The sequence below is a fragment of the Scleropages formosus genome, chromosome 15 (genome assembly GCF_900964775.1).
Source record: "Scleropages formosus chromosome 15, fSclFor1.1, whole genome shotgun sequence".
Classification (NCBI taxonomy): domain Eukaryota; kingdom Metazoa; phylum Chordata; class Actinopteri; order Osteoglossiformes; family Osteoglossidae; genus Scleropages; species Scleropages formosus.
In genome coordinates, this window is record NC_041820.1 from 2,212,953 (window position 1) to 2,226,451 (window position 13,499).

Here is a 13,499-nt window from a genome sequence, read left to right on the forward strand (position 1 = left end):
AACCCTGGCCTGCTGTGCTCATCACGTGCTTCTTAGGCTCTGTCCTCCTGTATTATTCTAAGCTGATGCTCAGATGAGCAGCAGGGCTGTCCGAGGCTTCAGCTTGATGACAGTATTGGCTTAGTTTTACAAGGTTTATTTTCCTTGTCAGTCTGAGGCCTCATGGTTCTTTCAGATCTTCCTCTGCCAAAGTCCACTTTCCTATTTCAAGTTGATGCATTTTTGTGTCCACAATCAGAATTCCTCAGCAATGGCTCATTTGTTCTGTCAAAAATCTATTGATCTGAAGTATCAGAAGTCAGCTGTGTGTCTTTGAATCCACAGAGAGAGGGAACATGCAGAGCTAGTGTGTTTTTTTTTTTTTTTCAGGCTCCTTCTGTCTGCTTGGCTACCTGTGTGAATCTGTTCAGGGCTCCAGGAGTTCCGTTCAGGTGACGCTTTACAAAGCGCACTTTGTGTTTGAGTAACAAAGCAGCTTTTCTCCATTGCCAGGATGAGGAACGGTTGCAGCTCTTGCTTTTTATTGTCTTGTATTGAATGGCAATAGACCAAACAGAGACTCACATCTGTTTGAGTGCTGTTGAAATGGTAGATTAATACACATTGGCCACAAACGCAGACATTTCAGGGTTATTTTGCAGGCACTGAAGATCATTTGCCTCAAGACTAGAAGGGTCCACTCATATGTCTGGTATTTGCTACCTGCCTGATCGGTTTATACAGACCATGAGGAGAAGACCGAAAGAGTGTGACGAAGGATCGGTGGGATTTTTTTCTTTTTTTGGCAGGACCTGGGACTGCTCATCACCATCATGAATGTGAATAGTCCTCAGTCCACACCCACCAGCAATCATGTGATTATTGCTTTCTGGAGTGCTTTGGGGTGGGAGGGGCCAGCAGGAGGAGGCAGACCTAGGACAGTGTTACAAACTGTTACAGATGTCTGAGGGCCTGAATGGAAAGGCAATGCTGGTTACGCCAAGAGAATGTAAAGTGTAATTAAGGGTGTAAATACTTGTACAACTGTTGGAAAGGTGACGTGACTAATCCCAGGTTTACTGCTGTCCTGTGGGACAAGAAACATCTTTAGTTGTCAAATGTGTATTATATTCTCTTTCTACATTTGAACTTTTTTGGAAATGCCTCCTTTTTTATATATATTCACTGGCAGTTTCAAGTTTATAACTTGACGAAGTACAAATAAACACCAGGGAACCCCCTTCTGCCCCGACCACCCACATCTCAGCCTTACTTGTCAGTCAGGGATCAGTAGAGGAATGTTGGGTCCAGGAGTCTATTTTGCCTTGAGGCCTTCAGACTGAGCAGTCGTCCTCAGCCTGGTCCCGACTCCCTCGTGCCTTTTCACCTGCTCCAAAGATGCATCTGTCTGCTCTTCAGATATTTTCACTTTTTGTTGTTCCCACTCTGGAAGCTGTACAAACTTATATTTATTACTCATGGTTTTCTTGACATCTAATAAATGTGATGTTCATCACCAAGAAATTGCTGATCTTAATTCCTTTGAGTGTCCATTTTCATTTTGCACCTGATCTGTGCTATTGTGTACTAACACTGAATGAATTCCTCCATAAGGTGCTCGGTTGTGAAGCTGGTTTTTTTTTTTTTTTTTAAATTATCCATTTAGAGCAGGATGCAGGTGTTCTGTTGTATCAAAGAAAAGACGGAGTCAGGAGAAGCTGGGAAGTTCCAAGCAACTTCGAGATGTTCTTGGTGTCGTGTCGCAACCGGTTCTGTTCCAAACACCTGTGGTTGAGACTTCCTTTCCCTCAGAATGTGCGGTGCACAGGAAATTATAGGTGCTTGTGCGCACGGGAAGACGCTTTTTGGGCTACGTCTCCTTCGGCTCCACTGTGCACTCCTGCCTCGAGCAGGAAGGAAAACTTTCTTCCGCATTTTCCAAAAAATAAACGTTTGTTTTGGGTTCCAGCGGAAATTTTGTGAAGGACAGGAACGACCAAAACTTCTCATTTCGACTGAATGAGCAAAAAGGAGCTGAAGGAAAGGCGAATGCACTGGTACTGAAACGGGCAGCAGAGGATTCTGGGTAGAAATGCTTGGCATGAAACTTAAAAGCTCAATTTAGGAGTGACTTATTTTAGTGAGTGAAACTATGGAAGGAAACATCCAGGTATCTTCGTGACCTAGGACTGAATTTTGTTTGTCTTTCAATGCAGACTTGTGTTTTTATCAGGACAGTTCCTTCTGCTTGCTGAGTTATTACCTCTTAAATGTGGTAAGTCAGATGAGGAGCGAAGTTTTGGCCTTCAAGCACCTCCCTACCAATCTCTTGCAAAGAAAGGCCCATAAGTTGGTTGGTTGGGTCCTTGGGTGGCCTCATTTGCATTTGGGGGCAAACATTTTTCTGGAACAGGTTCCAGACTTCTCTGAACTTGTTGCCCAAGTCTACTGAGTCTTACTGAAGTCCATGGTTCTCAGGATGTGAACCTGCCCTCATGGGTTGCCCAACTCCTCTGTGCTACGCTGGAGTTAGTTGCACACGGGTTTGACCGGGTGCTCCGGGAATAGCGCAGTACAGAGCAATACACTTGCGTATGTGAAGCAGAAGCCAGATTTTTTTTAATTTTATTTTATTTTAAAGTGCATGCAATATGGGGGGGTGCGGTGCGGTGGTGCAGTGGGTTGGACCGGGTCCTGCTCTCCAGTGGGTCTGGGGTTTGAGTCCCGCTTGGGGTGCCTTGTGCCGGACTGGCGTCCCGTCCTGGGTGTGTCCCCTCCTCCTCCGGCCTTACGCCCTGTGTTGCCGGGTTAGGCTCCGGTTCCCCGCGACCCTGTATGGGACAAGCAGTTCAGAAAGTGTGTGTGTGTGTGTGTGTGTGTGTGTAAGTGCATACACCTCCACGAGGTGGTCTTTCTGGAGAAGGGAACTGAACACCTGTGGAGAAACAGGGCGGAGGCGGGTGGGAGATATTCATCGAAGTCGTGCGTCACTCTGACGATTGTTGTGCTTTTTAACGTTTATGTTGTAATTGCGGTTTTTGTGAACGCAGCGAGCAGTGTCTACAACCCTTTCTTGACCGGGCACGTGTACCCGGTACGCTTCCGAGCCCAACTCTGATGACTGAATATCCTTGCTCAGAGAGCGCTTTTGGTTTGAGGACAGGAAGCAGGGATCTGCGGCAGCCCTTGGCACCGAGGCTTTCGTCCGGACCCAGTGAGGAGCCCTGGGGAACACCCAGGCCAGCCTGTAATTGTCTACTTATTTACAGCAGTTTGGCTGCCCTCAGAGACGTGTAGAGGCAGAATCACTGACTCTGTGCGAGTCCTCTGCTTGAGTCACATGACCCGTCGCCTTTGTTCGGGACGCCGTCCCTTCCTCCTTCGCCGATTTCGACACAGTCGGCCGCGTCCACAGCAGGCGGTCCTCACGCACAATGAAAGAATCCTATTAAACCTCAGACAAGAAGTGACTCGCCAGCTCCACCCGAGTGCAGGACGTGGGAGGTGTCTTCATTCAAAGGGCACTGATGACAGACCCCCCCCACACAAACACATGCACACACAGCACCCCCAAGGGTTCAGAAGGCTGTGGTGCTTAGCGCAGTTCAAACCACATTGTGTTGACAGCTGAACAGGCTCGAGGTGGATCCTCTTGTCCACTGGCTTTCTGTCTACAAAGGTATATACTGAGGTCTCAGGTTCTAACTGAACCCCCCCACCACTTTCCCAAAGGCCCCTGGGCCACCCTGGGGACCGTGCCACGTCCAGTGGCTGAAGCCGGAGAGGAGGAACAGCCGTACTGTCCAGGCCCGTTTGGCCGTCAGCACGTTTACGTATTTGACTCAGCGGTCCAAACCAACCGTCAGATCATCACTGGTCTGCAGTAGCGACACACACACACACACACACACACACACGTTTGAGGGGAAACATATTATTACCCTCAAGTTCTCTTGCTCCTTTACTGCAGCGATGCTCCTTCAAGCTGCGCTTGCTAATAGACTCCAGATGGGAGCGCTGTGCCGACCGCGGCAGAACTGCGTGTTTGGGTGAAAGTGAGGAAGTTCCCTGTCATTACAGTCCGTGTTTAGGCTCCTCGTAGCGCTCGTAAAAATTCTTGCCTGATTTTGGGAAAGCTCTGAAACGACAAAGCGCTGCTGGTGCAAGACTAAAGATGCGCCACTTCGGCATGGACCGAGAAGATCGCTCTCACTGAATGTAGAAATCCTTGTTCCTTTTGGGAGTCAATTTGTTTCGGCCAGATGCCAGGATGGAGAGCTCTGACCAAACGGTCCTGCGTCCTGAATGCCCGCAAGTCCATCAGAACCCTGAGCAAAGCAGTGCTTTCTACATGTTGCTCGAGTGTCCTCCTGCCTCTCTAAGACCAAACCAGCCAATGCTACCTGCACATCCTGCATAACTGTGTGTGTGTGTGTGTGTGTGTGTGTGTGTGTGTAGGTAGGGGGGCAGGGCAATCCCTCCTCCCTGATAGAGAGGACCCCCCCGTCAGCCCTCCATAAACAGTCTCTCGACCCAGAGGCCACATGGCCCAGGCAGAGTAACTAGCCCAGCTGTTAACACACTCATCCTAAGTTCTGCTCGTCCTACTGAACCGTAAAGGCGACATTCAGGATGTCTTTTATTACTTCCCTTTAGAAAGGAAAAATACATGTAGCCGTACACGCCCTTGGGCTGTGCAGCCAATCCGGTTCGGCAACTTCCTCCGGGATCAATAACGTACCTTTCCGCCTGTTTGTCCATACCAACACATGTGGACGAGGCCCTTCTTGTGTGTATCTGTGTGTGTATGAGACGTGTAGGAGTATGTGGCAGAAGGCAGATGGTGCCTTGACTCTCTCTCTTTCATGTGGACTCGGTCCCCTGCTTTGTGGGAGACGTCACTCTGCCAGAGAACCGCGGTTCATGCGCCGTCTTCCCCAAACTCTCCACACAGGAGTAAAACGAGTTCCGTTGGCACAGGGAGCCGTTGCCGCCGTTGCGAGACGTTTCCCCCAAGGCTCTTCGATTGTCTCTTGATAGTTCCAAAACATCATCAACCGTTCACGAACTGGTCCAAGATGCTGCAAGTCCCGCTTCGCCACTCAGGTGACCTTCAGTCCACTCACCCTGAGTCCATGCAAAGTGTATGTAAACCTTAACGGTCATGTTATATGTGTGGTTTGCGCTTGTCTTGAGGACGCTCACCTACATCACGTTCGATGTTCAGACACTTTTTAGTTTGCCTTGTGGTCCTATTGAAGCTGCAGAAGCAAGGATGGATGGAAACTTCTACTTCTGATATCTAGAATTCAGTCACCATGTGTCTGAGTGGTTGTTTGGGCTGAAAAAACCAAAACTGCCACAACAAAGTAACAATGGGAACATATGTGGTTTACCATCACTGAACACGATGAGTCGGGCTGCACGCAGACAGATGACTGCACACCACTAGGATCATCTGTGTAAGGACGCATCATGACCGTGGTCACTTTGTCTCAACAACCACACAGTATCACCAGGATCCAGCTGATTTAATGAATTGCAAGTCACAACCATAGACCACAGCTGGTCAAGGTGACTCTGTACCATGACCGCCCACTAAAGTCAGACCCTGGGGAATCAGGGTGACCGCAGTCCATGACCACGCCTCAGCTACTCTGAGTAATCATAGATCGCTTGTCTACAGCCTGAACATGTAGATGAAACGGAAAGCGCTCCGTCAGCTCGACCGTGATTGTGCCAAAAATGTGTCAAGTGACTCGGCCGTGGGGAGTAGGCGTCCCCATCTATTCATACGCTCTCAGGTGTGCCGATGGGACCAACCCCGGTCTGCGTTAATCTTCTCACAAGACTGCCAGCTGTCATGGTGACTCAGAGGGAGCACAGCGATGGAGGGCAGGGAAGAGGAATGAGCCCTCAGCATAAAGGGGGTCGAGGTGGGCCGAGCCTCTTGGAGGGGCGAGGCAGTATGACTCATGCACCTGAGGCCAGCGGAAACGTCAAAAACTCGTCAGCCCTTGTTGTGTTCAAAGGTGTTTTTTCAGTCAAGTTGTTTCCTCAAAGTAGTTCTAGAACGTTGCACGTTGCTGGGGGTTTGTTTGGCCCTCAGGACAGAGTGGCGTGATTGCTGTCAATGCTGCGCCCTCATTGGCTGTTCATTGCGCATACTCAATTGAGGACACACATGAAAAGATACCATTAAACTCGGCGCTTGTTTGGACCTCACTTCTTTGTGGTTTCGTTAAAGTTGTCATGTGTGCAGTGAACGAACGCATTCAGTGTTTCGGACAGAGGTCTGTGATTTTTTTTTTTCCCACCCTTAGCAGGTCTTACGCTGACAGCACCCATGGCATCCCGACATGGTTTGTTTGTTCCTCAGTGAGAAAATACAAATAGGGAATCACTTTAAATTCTACGGGGCTGGACCTTGTTTTTTGTCTCAACCGCAGATGCATTTTGGAGCTGGGAGAATTTTCTGGGTCTCCTTTTGACCGGATACTTCCTGGTCTGACAGGGTGACACTCTGAAGTGGTTTGTTTTCTTATTGATAACATGCAAAGATATTTTCTTATTTGAGATGAGTTGAGAGAATGATTTCTTGTTTGTCTGAAGAAGCTTTCTTCCATGGTATCAGTGTTTGTTTTTTTTCTTTGCTTGCTTTGTGTGCCTTTTGTTTGTTCCTGACTGCGGTCTTTGGACGGGACCCGCTCTACGCCCTAGTCTGCTGTTGTGTGAATGTACAGGATGAGTGCTGGGACTGAATCCCACTTCATGCTGCAGTGCCCTTGATCAAGAAATGTACGTTAAAGCGATGGAGTAACATTTCCCTAGCTGTACAAATGGGTAAATCAGCGTAAGTAGCTTGACGCTTTAAGTTGCTCTGAAGATAGATAGAATTAGCCGAGAGCTTGAAGCCAACCTGACCTTTCTGACCTGATGGCTAGACTGTGCACACAAACCAAGCCTTTTTCACACTCTTTTCAAAGTGCCTCTTGAGAAGCGCACCGGCCGAGGAGGAAGTGTCTTATCTGTGGGACATACGCCTCCCCCCCACGGTTGGCAGTATCACGTCGCGTTGCCCTGCGGTCTGGAAAGACGCCGTTAAAATGTTACTTATTAGGCCCGCTGGGACTTTCCGTGATTCGGGCTGGAAGCTGCCGCCCACACCGAGAGAGGCAGGAGGCAGGTGGCAGCAGCTGCAGTGCATTGTGGGGGCCGTGTCCAGGTCAAAGTCAGTGAAGCGGAGGGGCGAAATTACGCCCGGGCGTTTGCTTTCCGGAAAACGCTTTGCAGAATTTCCACAGTGACCGGATGATGTCCTGCGCAACGTCTCCGTGTGTTTCCCCGCATGTTTGATGATGCCCGTTTTTGTTTGGTCTTCTTGGCTCTATGCCCCCCCTCACCCACCCACCCCCACCAGGAGCTCTTTGATCTCATTGGTTCTCATATGGAAACACATGTGGGCCCCACAGAAGATTTGCGGAGGCAGCTGCCTTGTGTGTGCTGTTTGTGGGGGATGGCGGGACTCGGGGGTCCAGGGTGTCTGTCTGCTGTCAGCTCTTGAAGGAGCACTTCCTCGGCATGCCTCTCCGTGTGTGTCTGTGTCTGTTTTCGGGAGTCTGTTTGCACTTTTTGTTTGCCTCCCGCTGTGTGTCACGTTGTGATCCGAGAGGCCAAGGACTTCGTGCTCCTGCTCGGTGCGTTGCCCTCCCGCCACTGTTGACGCTACACAGCAGCTACCCGTTATCAGTGCCTCCTATTGACGTGGCCCCCATTGTTTGAACAACATTTCACCCATAGTCCTGCTGATCCTGAGGAGGCGCGCCGTTTTCCTATCCTCTCGCACCCGAGGTCAGCCGTGCTGGAGGGGTGGCGAATTTCCCGTTCCCCAGCACACAAATAATGGGGCTTAGATAAACATTCCAGGGGGACCATCCTGGGCCCCCGCTCAGCATTCCTCCCCACTCTGATTAATCACACGAAGGCAGGAGAAGCAACACGGAGTCTTTTTTACACCTTCTTGGAGTGTGTATGTGTGCGTCTGCGCGTGTGTGTGTGACAGACCCTGGGCCCCAGTTTTTGGGATCTCTGGGGTTTGAGACCAAAATGACCCAAAAACAAAATGTAGCACAACAGAGTTTCATCACATACCCAACATCCCAGGGATACACTTAACTGGGCAACAAGTCCCACCTCAACAATACACTGTCTGTCTATATACAGTTGTGAGAAAGTTTGTGAACCCCTTGGAACCATCTAGATTTTTGCAAGAGAGGCTTGAAAATGTGATATTTATCTGTCATAATTATAAACAGGGTCTTATTTACAATATACAAACAACACACACAACGCTGTACATTCCCATAGCACAACTGAACTAATGGATGAAAGTGTTGAGGTCATAGATTGGCACGGTCATGACCGTAACCTCAGTCAAACGCTTTCTGTACCTGGTGCTCCGACCTGTACGGTGGTAAGGAGGTACTTTGGCCCACTGCTCCGTCCAAAACCGTTTCCGTTCATACGCGATTCTAGGATGTCCTGCTTGAAGGGCCTTCTTAACATCACACCAAAGCATCGTTTTGTCTGGCACAGCTGTAGCGTAGTGGTTAGAGCTCCTGGATCCAAAGGTCGCAGGTTCGATCCCTGCCTCCGCCTGTTGTACCCTTGAGCAAGGTACTTACCCTAAATTGCTCCAGTAAAATTGCCCAGCTGTATAAATGGGTAAATAGTTGTAAATTTAACGTTCTAAGTCGCTTTTGAGAAAAGCATCAGATAAATGTAATTTCGGTGGAACGGATCTTAGGACTGCGACACAAATGTTACAAAACACAGAATTTCTTCTGTTCTTCTACTGTCTTTTGATCGTTGTCGTGCAGAATTTCCCGACACCTCTCGGAATTCGTTGGTCCCTCAATGACAGCAGACCATCCCGGCCCTGCGGTAGCAAAGCAGCCCCGCAGAATTACACTCCCACCACCATGCTTCACTGCTGGGGAGATTTTAGCATCCTTTTTCCCCAGACCTAAGGCATACATATACTAGAAACTTTTTTTCTCATCTGTCCATAGAACATTGCGCCAGTAGTGCTGTGGAACATTCACGGAGTCATTGGCCAACATCTATCCGGCCGTCAAGTTCACAGATTGAACCGAAAGCACACGGTGTTGCGTGTGTACTTTTTCATGGGTTTCATTTTTCCCGATTTCCTCCAGGACGGTGCCAGTGGGAGTGGCCTTTGCGGCAGTCTCCCCGGTTTCCTGTTCTCCATTTTTATGACCAGGTCCCCTTGGGTAATTGAAAGAGACAAACAACACTGCGGCCAAGCTCCGAAAGGGAAAAGAAAGTGTTCAGTGGGCTTCCATCAAAGGGACTGAGGTGAGCCTCGGAGGCACAAATCTTCACATAACGAGGTGCCCATTAACGGGACCCCCGACAGTGCTCCTGGGGACCCTTTATTGGTCACTTTCTCATACAGCGGCCCGGCTGCACACAGCTAATATATAATATAGCTAAACTATATAGCTGAGAACTTCAAGGCTGAATTACTGCAGACTGCATTTTACAGGGTATCACATTGCAGAAAGCAAAGGCGACGCAATAATCACTTTCAGCCACTTTTTACAATAACCCACTGACCCCCCCCCGACTCTCGGAAATAATTCATCTCAGAAAATGGGGGAGGGGGCGTCGCGCCAGGGAGTCCTGAGCGCCCGAGCCGTCGCCCTCAGATGGAGATTTCCTTTGTGCCAACCTCACAGGAGGATCTGACGGCTCCCGCACGCGGCCCGGTCGCCTTGCCCCCCCCCCCCCCCCCGGCTCTGATTTACAGCCCGCTCTTCGCAGAGCAGTAAATAAACACTCTCCCTCAGATGCATAATTAATGTTCCCGAGCGTCGCTTTAATGCCGCAACGTGCTGCACTTGAAAGTGGCCCGCTGGTCTCCAGATGTCCAGGACGGAGGAGATCCTGGGGCCGCAGCCATGCGACTCCCACCATCAAAGGCCCCCACATGTGATTTATGATGTGGGCTGTAATGCGCTTTGTTTCCGCGCTGCGCTGCACCGCTCCGCTCGCCGGCACCAACCGTGACGGGTCACAGGGCCCTTCATTTGCCCCATATGTGGGCTGGTTGTAGGGCGAGTTTCTCCTGTCCTCGCTGGTCGTTTTTCCATGAATGAAGAGAAAAGTGAGCCGTCCTAATGTGTGTGTGTGTGTGTGTGTGTGTGTGTTGCAGGGACCCCCACCTCCAGGAATGTGCCCATTACCAGTGTTTATGTCTGGACTGTGTTTGAGGACATTTTCTTCTACCTGTAAGACCACGGTGAACTTGTGTGTGAAATGAGCGACATCTACGGCTCTACACACACTCCGCACGCACACACCAACACGCACGCATGCCGGTGGTTTGTACCGTCTCAGTGAAGCGGCGGGGAGCAGAGAATGCTTTCTGTATGACTTCACTAGGGCTTAAAAAAGACGTCTCTGAGAAATGAGCACAGTGAGCACAGTAACCCGTCATTGTGGTCTCGCTCGGCGCCCAAAGCGTCCTTCGCCAATCGCCAACGGTCGCCATTAGCGTCCCGGGTACCGACACACACTCCTTCTGGAGGAACCGTGTATAAGTGGTGTGTCGAAGGGTGCCCCCGACACGCGATGGGGTGGCACGGGGGTTATATCCACATCCTATTTTCCCTGTCTGCGGAGATCTGGGGTCCACGGGGCCCTGGGAGAGAAACAGCAGCACCGGCGGCGGTGCGTTTGAGTTCGAGACCCGTCCCGTTGAGGCTGAACCACGGTGTGTTCAGCCCCCGGCCCTCCGCCTACACTGTTTACTCAATCCCAGCATGCCCTGGCGGCGGGGGAGTCCCGCAGCAGGAATTCCATTACATTTCGTTTTTCATTCCCTTAACAGGCAGCCCTGACCTTTGACCCTTGGAGCACAGGATGAGAAATCCAAGGTGAAGTATGGTACAGCTCCAGACCCACGGACCCCAAGCTGTTCAGACCACGCCCACCAGTACGTTTCTGTAACTTTTCGACTCCATTCCAGGGTTCGGCTCAGTTCATTTTTGTGCCGGACCTTTCCTACCAAAGACTAATATAGAGATCATGTAGAGGTCCCTCAGCGATGCTGAGTCCCTCGCAGCGTTCAGGAAGGGTCTGAAACCCATTTCTTTCAGAGCCTCTTCTGTGCTGATCTCCTGACAGCTCCTTTGCGGTGCATCACACCATCTGTAATAATCGCCTTTACATTTTCTATCAATTTTACATATATCGTGTATATATTTATACATGGGGCGACTGTACTGTACCGTACTCTAATGCACTGTTCGGTACGGTACCGCACTGTGCGCCAGCAAAAACAGAGTTTTACACGCTGACTGAGCTTCGACAGTCACAGGTCTGAATCTGAAGCTCTTCGTCTGTTGTTACCGTACCTCTGTCGACCTACTTTTATTTGCTGTACTTCGCTTTGGGGGAAAACATGTATGTTAAGTGCAAACGTACATGTAGATACAAAGAGTGCCTACATGCAGCGGTTAATACAGGTAAGGACAAGTAATAATGGGGTAATGACAGGTTCTAACAGTCCCGTTTGAAGATGTGTTGGAGAAGAAGGAGCAAAACAAAAAAACAAATGTACAGTATGTATAGGAATAATGGAATAATAAATAGGAATAATAAACCCCTGGGGGTCCAAAGCTAGCAGGTTGCCCCCCCCACCCCTCGGCTTTCTGATGCCGTACAGGTAACTGTGGGTGATGCACGGCTCAGCTGTAATTACCACAATTACACTACTGTACTGTACACTGCTGAAGGAAAGCTGGGAACGGGGGCCGAGCAACAGGTGAGGGCTTGTTCCAAACACACACACACACACACACCCCGGTCAGTTCCAGCTTGCTGCTTGCTCGCTCAAGGGATGCCACTGAGCGTGTTTTGTCACGCCGGGACCCCTCGATGGACACAGTGGAAACCCAAGAGCGCTCCCCCCCTGCCCCGCTGCCCACCGCAGGAGGTCCTTTTGCCTTGAAGTTTAGCCCCTCCCAGCCGCAGAGTGTGTTACAGGGCAGGGATGTGTCACTTCTGGGTTTACAGGGACATCCTGTTTATTCCAGTCCTTAATCCGCACCCAGCAGAAAGACCGGGATGCTGGACGTGTCCAAATACCTCTCAGGCCTTCCACACGACGTCTCTTGCTGCCATGACAACGCAGTGCTTGTGCAACACTCCTGCAGAACCGCAGCGAGTCACGCCGCCCCCTGCTGGGCAGATGGAATCCGGAACTCTCGACCAACCCCCGTCACCTCCGGATTCTTGCGAACCCCTGGAAGAAGGTCTCACGCACGCACCCACGCGCACACAGAGGTAGCTGCGTTACACCTGCTCCGTAGCGCCCCCTAGAGGTCGTAGTTCTGAGCCACACAGAAGTGAACGGACCGCCGTGGTGGCAATACGGTGAAGTGAGAGCCAGAGCTCGGTGATAATATGGAAAGACAGAAAATGGACCACTTTTAAACATTTAATTGTCACCGTTTTCCTTGTATCAGAGAGCTTAACCGAGGAGCTTGATCAAGATATTTTGGTGGAACGGCATAAAGATGCACGCGCACACACACACACACACACACACACACACGTGCACGACGGCAGTATATCACATGAAAGTTCCAGTGACGTTTTCCAGACTGAACAACTAGTCAGTGGCAACATTTCCCCAACGCAGCGGTTCGCCTCTGGAAAAGCTGAAGCGCGTTTTTGATTCCTCCCCCCCGACGGCTCCACGCCGTCCCGCATCTCAGGGGCGTCCGCGTGCGCACATGTGCCACGGGTGGCATCTATTTCAAGTGGCTTCCGCGTCGCCGCTCTGCTGGCGAGGGAGGAGGGGACGTTTGATGGGCTTGCGGAAGGCCCGGGGGCCTCTGGCGTCTGCGCTCTGGCTCACGTTCAGAGCCGACGGCCTCCTGTCCCTGTGGGACATCAGAAGACCTCAGAGGGAACATCTGGGAGAGAAGAGCGCGGCGCCGCCTCCTAGGTCATTGTAACTGCAGAGCCTCACGCATTCCTAGTCCTGCGGCGTCGCCATGGCGATGGAGTCTGTGTTCCGGTCAACAGTCTCGTTCACCTTGTCACTCGGTCATCGTCCCCATCATCCACAGAGCCGTTATCAGGAGCTGCTCGTCCAGTGTATAGTCCTGCTGTCCAGAGTCTGTCCTGGAGGTTAGGCTGTGATGGGTGTGGTTACAGCCTGGACAGGACGCAGTCCATCACAGGGCAGACACACACACAAACAAACACACTAATGACAGTAATTCAGTCTATGTGAAATTAGCATGTTCTCCCTGTATTCGCATGGGCTTCCTCCAGGTGCTCTGGTTTCCTCCCACAGTCCAAAGACATGTGCTTCAGGGGAACTGGTGGCTTTAAATTACTCTCTGAGTGTATCTGTGTGTGTGACTGCACTGCGACGCGCTGGCAGCCCATGCCGGCTCTACCCTGCCTCCTGCCCTGCGCTT